The sequence below is a fragment of the Lepidochelys olivacea genome, assembly GCF_965140295.1.
Source record: "Lepidochelys olivacea isolate rLepOli2 genome assembly, chromosome: 1".
NCBI classification, from domain to species: domain Eukaryota; kingdom Metazoa; phylum Chordata; order Testudines; family Cheloniidae; genus Lepidochelys; species Lepidochelys olivacea.
The window spans coordinates 22,895,580-22,908,690 of NC_140411.1; the positions used below are offsets into that span (position 1 = coordinate 22,895,580).

General features: G+C 40.5%; 1 protein-coding gene across 4 annotated transcripts in view; it reads right to left on the minus strand.

The window, feature by feature from the left end:
* The window catches only part of DLG2 (discs large MAGUK scaffold protein 2), a gene marked incomplete at its 5' end in the record, with an annotated part of 1,505,837 nt that overhangs the window by 939,933 nt on the left and 552,793 nt on the right, over positions 1-13,111 (minus strand). The gene's annotated exons all lie outside the window — the stretch shown is intronic.

A 13,111-nucleotide genomic window follows, 5' to 3' on the forward strand; every position in this document is an offset into this window, starting at 1 on the left:
CTGCAATACATAGTCATTGTGGGGAGGGGAAAAAACAAAACAAAAACAAACAAAAAATCTACTTATCGAAGGAGACACAATCTTCAGCCTTTATCAATATGCATTCCAATAAGGATTCCCTCTCCTCCAACCCCCAGAAAAAGGATCTATTGAATTGCAACTCCATAGAAGCTACGACCTTTGCTTTCTCCAAAACGATGAATCTCAGCATGAAACAAACTGTCCTCAAAGCTGAAAATCTCAGCTCCTGGAGTTTGCAATGGGAGAAAACGCTGTTACAAGTAGCATTTACCCAATCCTCGCCTGCCACATGGGAGCTTTCTCCAGGCACAAATTTGCAAATAGACAGTCTGATGGATTGCAGAAGACACTGAAAAAAAAAAAATACATGAAGCTACATGGAAAACGAACCAGTATGAAGCTTAAAAAACCCAAACACCCCTTTAAACTCTGTTTGAAGTACTATACCTACAGATGAGGCAGCTATAATTCAATAATGTAACCTTTAAACATATTCTACACATTAGCCTCCAGTATGTCAGGAATTTAACCATTACAGTAGTTTAGGGGAACTATAATATTTTGGCTGCAGTAAGAGCAAGCAGGGGTCGTATTTCCACAATTTCAGTAGCAATGGATCAAAATGTATAATGAAGTATGTGGATGGTCAATCGGGTAGCTGTAATTTTTTAAACTTTGTGTTAAAAGTTGAATGAATAAAAGTGAAAATACAAAAAGCAAGAAGGAGAAAAAAAAAGGGGGGGGGGAACGGCAGTTTAAACACTTTCACAGCTGACAGTGAAATAGTCCCAGCAGTTGTTTAAATAGTGACTTGACCTTTTGTAACTCATGAGGCACTGCTCATCACACTATGAGCTCTTTCTGATTAAATGAGAGCAGTTTGTCTCCCAGACAATTGTCAGTGTATTCTGAAGAGATGATTGGAATATTTTCTGCTAGGGACCAGAGCTAAAGTGAACACAGAATGTGCTTCACAACATTTTATAGAAACACTTATGGCAAATGAAAGTACAAATATGGATGTGCTTCAAAGAATTCTCAGAGTAAATATTAGAGAATTTGTAACTAGATTATATTTTAACTCTATATCTTTATGCTGACTGGAGGCCACAATGTAAAGGGAGCAGTACAATAACTAAAAATAAATAAGTACAGAACTGGATCTTTCCTATGTAATTTACCCCCCGCTTTCCAAAATCTGAAAGTTTAGGTGCAGATTTTTGATTGCCCAGAGCCCAGCAACACGCTTAAATCACTGCCATCAGCTGGAATACCAGTTGTTATGCTATTGCCAAAAGCAGCTAAAAGGAGGCCTTAGCACAACTAACAGACCAGGAGAGGAGAGTGAAATGAGAATAACCTTGAGGAGTGAACATGACCCTGTGCCCTCCTGACTTGACCTATTTCTCCGAAGCATACGGTTTTGCAGGATGGAAAGTCTGGCAATAGTTTACTATTGCTATACAGTTGGTTAACTGATGGAAAGTTCCCCTGCCTGACTGATGGAAAATTCTCTGACAGGCTATAAATCCACTCCCTTAACTTAGCTTCTATTCAGCAGGGTTTTGGGTTTGTTTGTTTTTTTTTGTTTTGTTTTGTTTTTTGGATGAGCAAGCTATGTAATATTAACAAATTGGGTATGAAGAGGAAGAATATGAGCTCGGGGACATTTGAACGCTTGGACACCTCTCCAGTTCTCCTGCAGATGGAAGGCTGGCCATCGGACATCTATAGTTATCTACCTCTTCAAGACCCTGGGTAAATATGAATCTGAGGGGTGATTTGGGGTGCTCTGCTAACCAGTTGCAGATGTGTGCAAGTGCTGGAGATTAAATAAAGTAGAAGCTTTGAGTGAAAGCACTTTTGTTTGCCTGCTTGCATCAATTATCTATTGGCTGGATGGCAGTGTCCCCATTGATTTATTTCCTGAACACCATCTCACAAAGAGTAAAGTTACCAACAGTTTTGGGTTCAGCAAAACCTCAGGTAACAAAAGGATTTAGTTTCTTAAACAATATGGATTTTGGTTTTTAATACCCTGGATCACTAACTTTTCCTTTTAGAATTTTTCACCATTTATAAAATGATCATGATTTTATATAATAATATTTTACATTTATTAGTTTTGTTTCCTTAAGGATAGAACGGAGGTTACTCAGTTTGCATACAGGTATGCATTACAGTAGTATGTGTTAAAAGTGCTTAGATACAAAATTGATAAGAGAGACTGTATTATGAAGCAGCATGAATTGCTCCATAGTTAAAATTACAACCCAGTTCCCATATTAAGTCCTAATTTTTTTTTAAGGATTTTCTTGCAAAATGACAGATTCTAAAAGTTCACTGTCCTCAATTCACTCTGGTCATTGTTTGATTTCACACAGTCCTGAAATGTGTTTTATATGCCACATTAGATCACATGGGAGCTTATTATAGAGATGCTATTTGACTAAACATCAATAACCCATGCTCTGTTTGACCTATTATTCCAAAGTAACATAAAAGCAGGACTTCTTTCCAACTTGTCCTGATGGTTAGCATATGAAATATTGCTTGACCCTATTTAGAATACATGTTATGACAAATGCTCATAAAAATATATGAATCTTTGATCTATTTATTCCCAGCCTGGCTGTCTCATTATTAAACAGATTTTCTTTCAAGTCCTGTCTCTCTCATCACCAGCACCGGTGTAAATTTAGAAAAGTGTGGTTTCCATGACAATACATTCCATAGTTACAGCTAGCAGCCACTATCATTATTAAAAAAAAAAAATCACACTGTTACCTGAAGGTGTGACACACTGCATTACTGGTCTGATAAGCACTAATCTGGCAATATTTTTAGGAGGAGACACTACTACAGAATTTCAGAAAATGATGCATTTGATTTAGCAGTCCTAATACCCACTCAGCTGAGACATTTAAGTGATCAGTCACGCTCTCAGTTCTTCCCAATAGTTATTTCTGTTTAGAAAGAACACATTGCATCTGCACCATTAAGTATTTTAAACATGACATCTCCATTTAAAATGGACCCACAATCACACAAACAAGATCTCCAATTAAGTTGCACAAAACCTCGTTAATATTGCCTGCATTTAATTTCAAATCAAAAGAGGTGGGGAGGTGAAAGAGAGGCCATTTATTGGTCTTTCAGGGGAATTTTGGATCTACTTGCTTAGGTTTGCAGTTCCAGGAGAGAAGACACACTGATTTGTTCAACTCCCCTCCCTGCTTAACGTTCCTCATCCTAAAAATGTAAGAGACTTCCAGCCAAAACAGATTTCACATGTGATTTTATTTAATATTAAGATGTTTCAAATAGTGATCGTCATAGGCTCCCACAAGACAAGAAATATTGCCCTTCACTCAATCTAATTGCTGTTTTAACTAACAGAAAAAAAAGTGTTATCTGCTGCCTGGTCATTTGGGAAAGTCACAGAGAAATATCCCCTAGCCTAATGAGAAGGAGGTTCATTCTAGTGGCAAATTGGAATAATAATTCACATCACAAATGGACAAGAAAATTTATTTCAATTATGTGACAACCACCCACAGCAAGTTGCCATACAAACATGACTGCTCAAAGTCCCTTCTCTATTTTTACTTTGTGTAGTACCCATCAGTGAAACAGAAGTAAATTGCTAATTGCTGGGAAAAGAATTTAAATCACAGAGTCAGATAGCAGGAGCAAGGTTTCTTGGGGGAAAAAAATGTACATCCATATACTCTTTGAAAAGATTAACAGAGGAACATATATTGCAGATGTTACCATACAACTAATAAATTCCCCATATCTGCTGCATTTTGCAATCCTCCTCTCTCCCAAAAAAATCCTATTTGCAACTCCTGCCACAATGAAGTGCACCTCTCTTATTGGCTATTATCACTCCCAGCTAGTCAGGATGTACAGCAGCTGTCAGATTGCTGAATAAGCATCCAGTGCCATTGTCTGAGCTTCTTCCCCAAGACAGTCATTACAGACATTCTTCTCCGCTTCAGGTCAACCCAAAATATTATTTGTGGAGGTGAAAAGAGTCCCCTCTTCCTGTTCCGGGTCTGTACACTACTGTGCTAGCAGCTGGGGGACTACTGCAGACAGCTAACAGAGATTCTTCTTTACCTATTTTAGATTTTAGAGCAAAAGATCCTTTGCCTCATGCTGTATGTGTGCAGTCTAGACTATGATTTGTGCACATACTGCCATGGAGTTATGTACCTCTTTTCTCCAATAAGATTTTATAATTAAGAGTTTCTTCTTGCCGCTTCCATCTTTCCCTTTTAAGTCACCATTTTCTGTCATTCTGTTCATTGTCAACAGATCCAGAAGTGACAGAAGGCAAGGACAAAACGTTCATTCTAGCAATGCAGAAAATGGGGTGTATATACTGCACATTAAGCATCAGTTAAGAGCACTACTGCAAAAGAAGATCAGGAGACTGAAAGATGAGATCATCGGACTGCGGGAAAGGATCACGGAAAGAGTGACTTTCTTCTAATGCTCAATCAGGAATTTTATTAGAATAAATAAAATCGCACCACCCACTTCACTGTTGGGCTTCTGTTTAGAACCTTCCCTGCCCCACCTCCAGCTTGGCAAAGAATAAACATTCCCAGTCCTCCACGTATGGTCCACACAAGAGGCCATTCAGCATATAAAACCATGGGTGCTAGTGTTACCTAGCACCGTACAGCAAACTGCAGTCTGAAAATACAGATAGCGGAAAGCATGGATGCAATATTTTTAAAGAGTTGTGGAGGACAGTGGAAAAGAGGCAGCCAGAGAGAGCTAACAGTGGGTGGAGAAAGTGGAGGCCATCTGGTACCTATGAGAAAATGGATGCACGAGCTTGTGTTACAGTAACATTTGGAAAAAAATTATGCCAGTTTGGGCATTTGCAAGGAATAGTAATCCATGCCCTGTGTATCAGTCCATCCAGCTTGTAAAGTCCTCCTGCACTCCCAGCCCCCAGTGACAAGTCCCTGTACCTAATCCTTAACATTTTAGAAGATCATATCGAGCAAGAGGGCTTCCATGCTATGTCATACAGAGCCCTAGAAAAACCCAGGGCTAGTTCACAAAGCATTTCCAGGTATTCACCTTATTTGTACTGGGACATCAGTTTATTAAAAAAATTCTCCTATTGTCTTTAATGGGGTGTTCTGCTTAGCAACTAATATCATAATATAAATCCTTATAATTTCCCTTGCTAAATTGCATTTCTTGTACTTCTACCTGCTTGCTCTAACCTAAATAATAATTCTAGCTCCTCGCTGCTTACACACATCAGTTCACAACAGACTGATACATTCAAGCTTTGGTCAAGCTACGCATTGTTATATTTTTAATCTGGTTACAGTTCAAGTTCACCAACCCCTTAATCATTTTTGTTGCTCTTTTCTAAATTCACTTTTGTCAAAGGGACCTCCCAAAAACTAAACGTGGCTCTAACAATAATTAAAAAGATGAAGTCTCCTCAAAGAGTCATATAGATTGAAAAAACAACAACGTAGTATAGCTCCCCCTATGACAAAGGCAACAGATGCTAAAGAAACTGGAAACAAAGTTGAAATAGCTTCTATTAAAAATGAAAATTGTGCAGCACTGTGACTTATGTTCATTAAGAGAAAGAAGCTGAGCAAAACTTTCCCAGTCTAACAGCATGAACTCTAGGCATGTCACTCTGGGCCTACGTTTTCAAAATAGCATCCCCCACTCACTGCAAAATAAAGAATTACTAGAGGGCATTGACGTCATAAAAGCTGGGAGTGGTGCTCAACACCTCTGAAAATCCAAAGGTGTCTCAAATTAAGTTTTGACAGTGTCTTGTCTCTGTTTTCCCAGCTGTTGAATGAAACATCACCTACCAAGTAGGTGAAATATTGGGTTCATATTGTGTTAAATTCCTGGCCCAGTTAATGAACAATGGCAATTCTCCCACTGAGTTCAGAAAAGCCAGGAGTTCACCCATTTTTTGTAAAGCCCTATGACTGCCTCATGTGTCAGGTGCTATAGAAGTACCTAGATTTATTATTTGTATATTAATCCTGTAAACAGGAAGGAAATGCAGGCTAGCATTCAAATGGCACAGCTGGAAGAAAACAGAGACCCCATGCAGGAAAAGATACAATGCCACCTGTGTAACATATCTGTAGCACTGCATAGCCCCAAATAGCATTTCCATTTCCCATGTATTTAAGCAAATGCGCTACAGTGCATAGTAAGGGCCCATTTCTGCAAACAAATAGGTGAATAACTTCACACATGTAAATAATGACCTTTCAGTCACTGGGATTACTCGTGAAGTTATGTACATGCTTAAGTGTTTGCAGGATTTAACTATTAGAAGAGTGACTTTTCTGGCATGGATTTAAATTTTGGGGAGGACAGCATATAACCATCTACCCCATAATCAGTACGTAGAAGGTAGCATTTTGTTGGTTAACAGAAGTGAGCACATAACAGATCATGCCGTAAAATTTTTGGAGTGAATGAAAAATTGCTGGAATTCTTCTTCCTCATGTTAAACCCAGCAAATGGGATCCACCCTATGAGTTATAGTGCTCTGTTCAATACCATATCCTCTAACATACCTTATGCTAACATGTCTTGCTTCATGATCTTCCACCACTACTTCATAGGTCAGCCTCTCTGTCTTCTTCCTTCAATCTTGATCTATCGGACTCTTACCTGCACAGTTCTCAGGACTGTGCTTTACCCAACCAAACTATCTACGTCTACACTCTGTCATTTTTTTCCATTTATGCGTGTTACTTTGAGCAAGTCTCAAACATTCCTCAAGAGGTCTTTCTTGCATACACCATTCATCCACATCAACATTCACATTTCTGTGGAACAGATCATTTGCTCATGTTACTGGAATTTGCTGAGGCAATTCCAACCAGTATTTAAAATAAAGTTTCGGAATTTAGCTTACAATACCTGGATTTGCCATACTTTCCCTTGGAAGTTAAATTCTAACTTTCAAGAAACACAGAACAAACAAAAAAAGAGTTCTAACTTCTTACTAAAGTTACACAGAAAACTGATGCTGTGCAAAGAGAGGCATGTGATGGTAACACTTTTCTTTGAGGTGCTAAACACATCTGAAAGGTTAAGTTAAAATAAATAAATAAACAATAGAAGCTCAAGAGAGACACATTGAGGGAGAAAACCAGATTTCACCGGGGCTGTTGTGCACAGTATCGTTAAAAACCCCAAAGCAATGAGTTTATTTATATCTTTCAGCCAGCTGCAAATGAAAAGAGAAACAAGAGAGAGAAAAGAAACCTATTTACTCAGACTAAGCATTCAGCACAAAAGGGATAAACAAGAGCATTACTACGAGTTTTCATAGCCATAAAACAACCCAATTTGTTTTGAAAATCCTTTATTAAAAGGGATGTTCTGCTATGCTTTTGTTGAAGATTTTTCACAACAAATTAAGCACAAGCAATAGGCCTTATCCTGCAAGCCTACATGACTAACTAAGCACAAGCCTTCATTCTGCCGAGACTTTAACTTTAACCACATGTGTAGTCCCACTGATTCAGTATGGCTCTTCATGAGCTTGCAGCAAAGCATGTGGAAAAATCTAGCTTTGATCCTGCAAATATTGCTCAGTTCTGGGAGTAGTTCCTTTGCCTTCTAGGTAATTGGACTACTCACAGTAGCAAGTACTGTATTCAGTAGTAGGCGTTTTAAAAATCAGCCTAGTATTAGCACAATTAACAGATAGAATGTGTGACAGTTTGGAGAATATGCCTGTTAATTTATGAATTCCTCCTGTTTTATGAATGGCATTTTTAATGGTAGCCTTCAGTGTGGATTAGCAGGATCGTCCATGTTATAGCAGGACCAGACTAACTGGGGAAATTGAAAAAGATCCATCAATAATTGAATAGATTTATTCTGGTAGGACAATGGGGTTACCACCAGTAGAGCCATTGACTTTTAAGAACTCTCTGCCCAGCAACCAATAAGGGGGTTGGGAGCCTGGAAAATCCCGACGGGGGGCTTCGGGAAAGAGAGAGAAAGGAAAGGTGTCTCAGACTGCTTTTAAAAGTAACATGGTCTCTAAGCAAGGGGACAATCCAAAGAAAGAGAAGACAGCTGGAGGAATGGGAACCATCGGGGCTTTGCCTCCCCACAAAGGCTCTCAGGAGCAGTGAGGACTCTGAGTGCAGATTACCTCCAAGAGTTTATTGTTTTCCATAGATCTGTAACTCTCCTGTGCAAAGAGTAAAGTGTGTGCATGTTCAAGAAGTTCCTGAGCAAAACCCATCCTCCTTACTTTACCTGCCATATGTTCCCAAAGTGTGGGTGCCTTGGAATTACAGTTTAATTGAGGTGGACTCTGGGTGGGAGCATGCGTAAGGGACTGGGAGGCTCAGCATTTGGGTCTGGGACCTAGGGTGGTTGAACTGCAGAGTCCAATATCCCAAGGAAGGGTTATGGACAGGGAGTCTGTACTTGGGAGTGTGTCTGAGAGACCCAGGGCTACAGACAGCACCTGGACTCTGCCCAGATCCAGCTGGGTTTGGAAGCACATGAGATCCAAAGATGGAATCTGATTAACAGTCTGATAACTATCCCCTAGAAGACTCAACCAGGATTGCAACAGAGTAACAGAAACTAACAATTGTATTTTTAAAGAGTTAAGTCTGAAATACTGTTACAATCCAAGTTCTGATTTGGAAGTCTGGAGGAAAAACAAAACAAGAACAAACAAACTGTTCCTATGCATCCAACCTCTACTTTTCTAAGTCCATTTGCCGACGGCATTCTACACCGGACACCCAAAAGGCCAGGGACTCTAGCTCTCAGATGGTGTCCTGACAGGTTTGGGAATGGATACAAAGTATCCACAACCATCCATTCTGCAGCTTGCATTTCTGCTGCAGGGACCAGTGAGGAACCACAACCAACCTCCCTTCACCTTTCATGGTGTGTACAACCATTATTTAAATATTAATGAAGACTCTGGGGGAAAGTACATAATGAAAGCAGAAGTGAAAATAAAATGATGATACATGTCAATTCATTTGAAACTTGCATTTTTTTTTTTTTGGATTCTTGGAGAAATCATCAACTTTTACATAATACAATTTTTTTTAAAAAACCTGAAACCCTAATTTTTTTATTCCAAACTATCATTAAAGCAATAAATTGGAAGACACAGAAAAAGAAAAATAAGAGGTTTGAAAGTTGAACCGAAATCTTGCTTTACAGTGTCTAATCTCATTTGATTTAATGTAATCCAGTTAAAGTGCAGAAGCGGTAGCTCATCAATAATCATATATACAACCATTTCTTCGTTGAACCCAGATCTTTTATGATATGTGCAATTCAGGCTCCACAGAGGAGGATAAAATTATTGGTTTTCCCAGTAACATTTTTCACTGACAGGTTCTCACTGACATATATGGGGGGAAAGGGGAGACAGTGAGTTTGGATTTCTAAGGCACAATTATAGCTGTCTACAGATAAAAGTTCCCATTTCCAAAGGTTGCTATTAAAACCAGCCTTTTCCAGAAATAATATGCTAATAGACTGAGATTGATATAGGTTTTCCTTATATTAAGAACAGGAAATTCTACGCTTCTTCTGGCAAATGTTGTTTTTTGTTTTTTTTTTTTAAAAAAACAACTTCTACTTTTTAATGACTTCTCAGATATGGTTCCAAAATTCATTTTCCACAAACCAAGAGAACTGCACTCACACAAATGTCAGTAGAAAGCAAATATAGAAGGATGTGGGAATGGCTGAATCTAAATTCTTTGGGAAGTTTTTCAACTAATGCTACTAAACCCTTAGAGAAAGCTTAACATGAAAGCAGCTGCTATGGGACTGTAGTAGCAGATTCTTCTAGCCTCTGCTGTTCCTTTAACAGCGAGGGAATTTCTAGAGAGAAAAGCTAATTGAATGAAGCTTCAGAAGCTTGTTAATGAGGCACTATTTGACTGAAAAGTGTCCATCTTTTCAAGGCCTGGCCTAGCGTCCCTGTCAACTTTTGCAAAAAACAAGACAAAAAGTTTTTTGTAAACTTCTACACAGCCTCCAGCCACAGGGAGGTGCCACCAGCCAGCTAACCAGTAAAACTGACAAAAGGCAAGCTGAGCAAAAAAATGCACCTGAAGGGCCCACTCCCACTAGACCAATCACTGTCTCAGTGAGTCCTCAAGTCAGTGGTCACCTGCACACAGTCTGAAGAGAAGAAATAGGAGGGTCAGCTTGGCAGAGGCATGGCCAATCTGTCTTCTCGCCCCAATTCCAGCTGCTCAAGTATTCCCAGGCACGTCTCCTCCCCACCAAAAAGCCATCCTTGCACGTGCACCACTGTAGCATGCCTAGTTTTTGAAGGAAAAACTGGTCATGTTACTCAGTAAAAGCTAACTGGCTAAGCTTTGGGGCTTTAAAATATAATGTAATGGGGCAACTTTTCCATACTCTAAACACATCCCCCCCTACACCCATGAGTTGATCGCTCCAACACCAAGAAGTTAAAAAGCAAACACCAAAAGAGTGAGGTTCGCAAGAACAGGACTAGATTCTGTGCTGAGAAGCACAAATCAAAAAGGTGCAGTCCCAGTGAAGGGGGGTGCAAAGTGTATTTCTGGGGTGCTGAGGCCTTAGTGTAAATTACAGTAACTGCTTCAAATTATGGTAGCCCCACCGAGTGCTGCTTAGGGGCTCGCTTGCACCACTTTCGACCCTGACACGCACACTTCTTCCTCATACTTCCTACCCTGGGGCTTGAGAGGGGAGAAGCAACAGGTTGATTACAACAGCCCTACTCTATTCCTGCGTTGGGGAATTGTCCACAAGCCCCTCCTAGCACCTTGACACCTCCAGAGCAGCGTACAATAGCAGAGAGGAGAATCTCTCCGAAAGTGCTTTATCCTTCTCCCTACTGGCTCGGCAGCCACAGTTAAGCAACATACACTATTCCCAGAGCAATGATGGTATTGGTATTGATTGGTATTGGTAGAGCAATGATTGGTATTGGTATTGGTGATGATGGTGTTAAAAAAAGTGTTAATTTCATCTCTATTTCATTAAAGCTGCCATCCCCCACCAAAAACCCCTTTGCAAAACTAATACACAAGAGGAATACCCCAAGTGTCTATTGGGATAACAAAATGGAACAAATTTAGACTCTGGAAAGTTACTGGAGTGCTCCATTTGCTACATCCCAGAAAAGACAAGGCTATTAATGCTTAAAAGGAGGGAAATTACTGGGGAAGGAGGAAAGAAAACCAATGCAACTAAAACTGGCCTCTGTGGTTTCTGGCTCAGAAAGTTCAGAAGGCTCTCTTGGACTAGTCCTACTCTTCCCTCTCTAGTGACAGGATACCACCTCCTTCCTGAGGGGAGATGGGAATGCTACCATAGTACCCATGGCAATCAGGCTCTTGGGAATGTCAGGGCACATTCTGATCACACTTACTCCAGTGTAAATCAGGAGTAACACCCTGGGAGTTATGCCAGGGTAAAACCTGGGTGAGTGAAATCAGAATCAGGCCCTGCACCAGGAGTCCCCCTACCCTCATAACAACTAAATGAAAATCAGTTAGCCAGAAGACAAGTTTTTTAGAGACCAGAGCCCTGAAGTTGTCAGACTCTTCCCTTGCTGAGAGCTGGGTTCTCAGAGTCAGCTAGAGCCAAGTAAGGAGAGGACCATAATTCTCAGTATGTCAGAATCCTTGATGTGATCACCATACAGGTGTGTGAAAGAGCAGCATTGTGTTAGTAGTAACTTACCTGAGGAGAGCTACCCTCATGCTTCTGCTGAATCTGCAGTGCTGCTGACCTGTCTGGAGAGAGCTTCCAGGAAAAACAAAAAAAGCAGGCAGTACAAAGTCTGCTCAGAGACTGTGCTGCAGCAGGAGCATCCATCTTAGATCCAGTGGAGGAAGAGATCTTGGACAAGCTCCCTTTTTAAAGCAACAGTGCTTCTACTGAGCATGGCGAGCAAAAATACTGCTGCTCTAACATAGCGCTATGTGAGGGCAAAGCCCTTTACTGTATTAACTAATTAATCCTCACAAAACCCCCTCCGGGCTCAGCAGGTAAGTACCATTACCCCCATTTTACAGCTGGGGAAACAGAGTGAGTGCGCTAACCTTTTAAAAAATGCCCAGGGATTTCTGGGTGCCCAACTTCAAAAACACACCTCTGGGTCTGATTGTCATGGGTGTAGACTAGCCTCAGCTCCAACTGACTTCAGCTGAGCAGAGCCCTCATAACTGCAATTGACGCCATGGGTGCGTCACACCCATGGTATTTCAAGCTGGAGAGCCTAAAACTGAGGCACCCAAAATCCTGGGTCACGTGAAATTTTTTGGCCTTAGTGACTTGCTCAAGGCCACACAGTGAATCGGAGCAAAAGCCATGATCGGTACTCAGCTCACAGTCCTTTGCTCAATCCATTGATTAGACAATGTCACCTCCCATTAGCTTCTCCATCGGCAGCTAGGGGATTGTTAGCAGGCCTTGAAGAAGGCAGAGCTGAGAGCCTTTACATCCAGCTTCCATTCTCCAAGGGCACATTCCTTGCTTAAACTGCAAGTACTGAAAGGCTGGTTAGAAGCATATACCAGTTGGTTTCATTGTATCATATATAATACCACCAAAGAGAATAGCACAGGTTTGATGACTGTGCCTTGATAGCGCAATAAGTGCTGCATGGGCAGATCCCTGAACCTGGATGAAGCTCCATTGACTTGCATAAGCTCCATGTGGGTGCAGAGGGTTGATCCATGAGGAGCCCACTACAGGATTGGGCCTCCATTCTGGCTGTATAACATAGGAAAATCATGCCATCATGTGCCAGCAATGCCCCTCTGCCATGTACATTGGCCAAACTGGACAGTCCCTATGTAAAAGAATAAATGGACACAAATTGGACATCAGGAATGGTAATACACAAAAGCCAGTGGGAGAACACTTCAATCTTCCTGGACATTCTATAACAGGTTTGAAAGTAGCTATACTTAAAAAAAAAAAAAACTTCAAAAACAGACTTCAAAAGAGAAACAGCAAAACTAAAATTCATTTGCAAATTTAACACCATTAATTTGGTCTT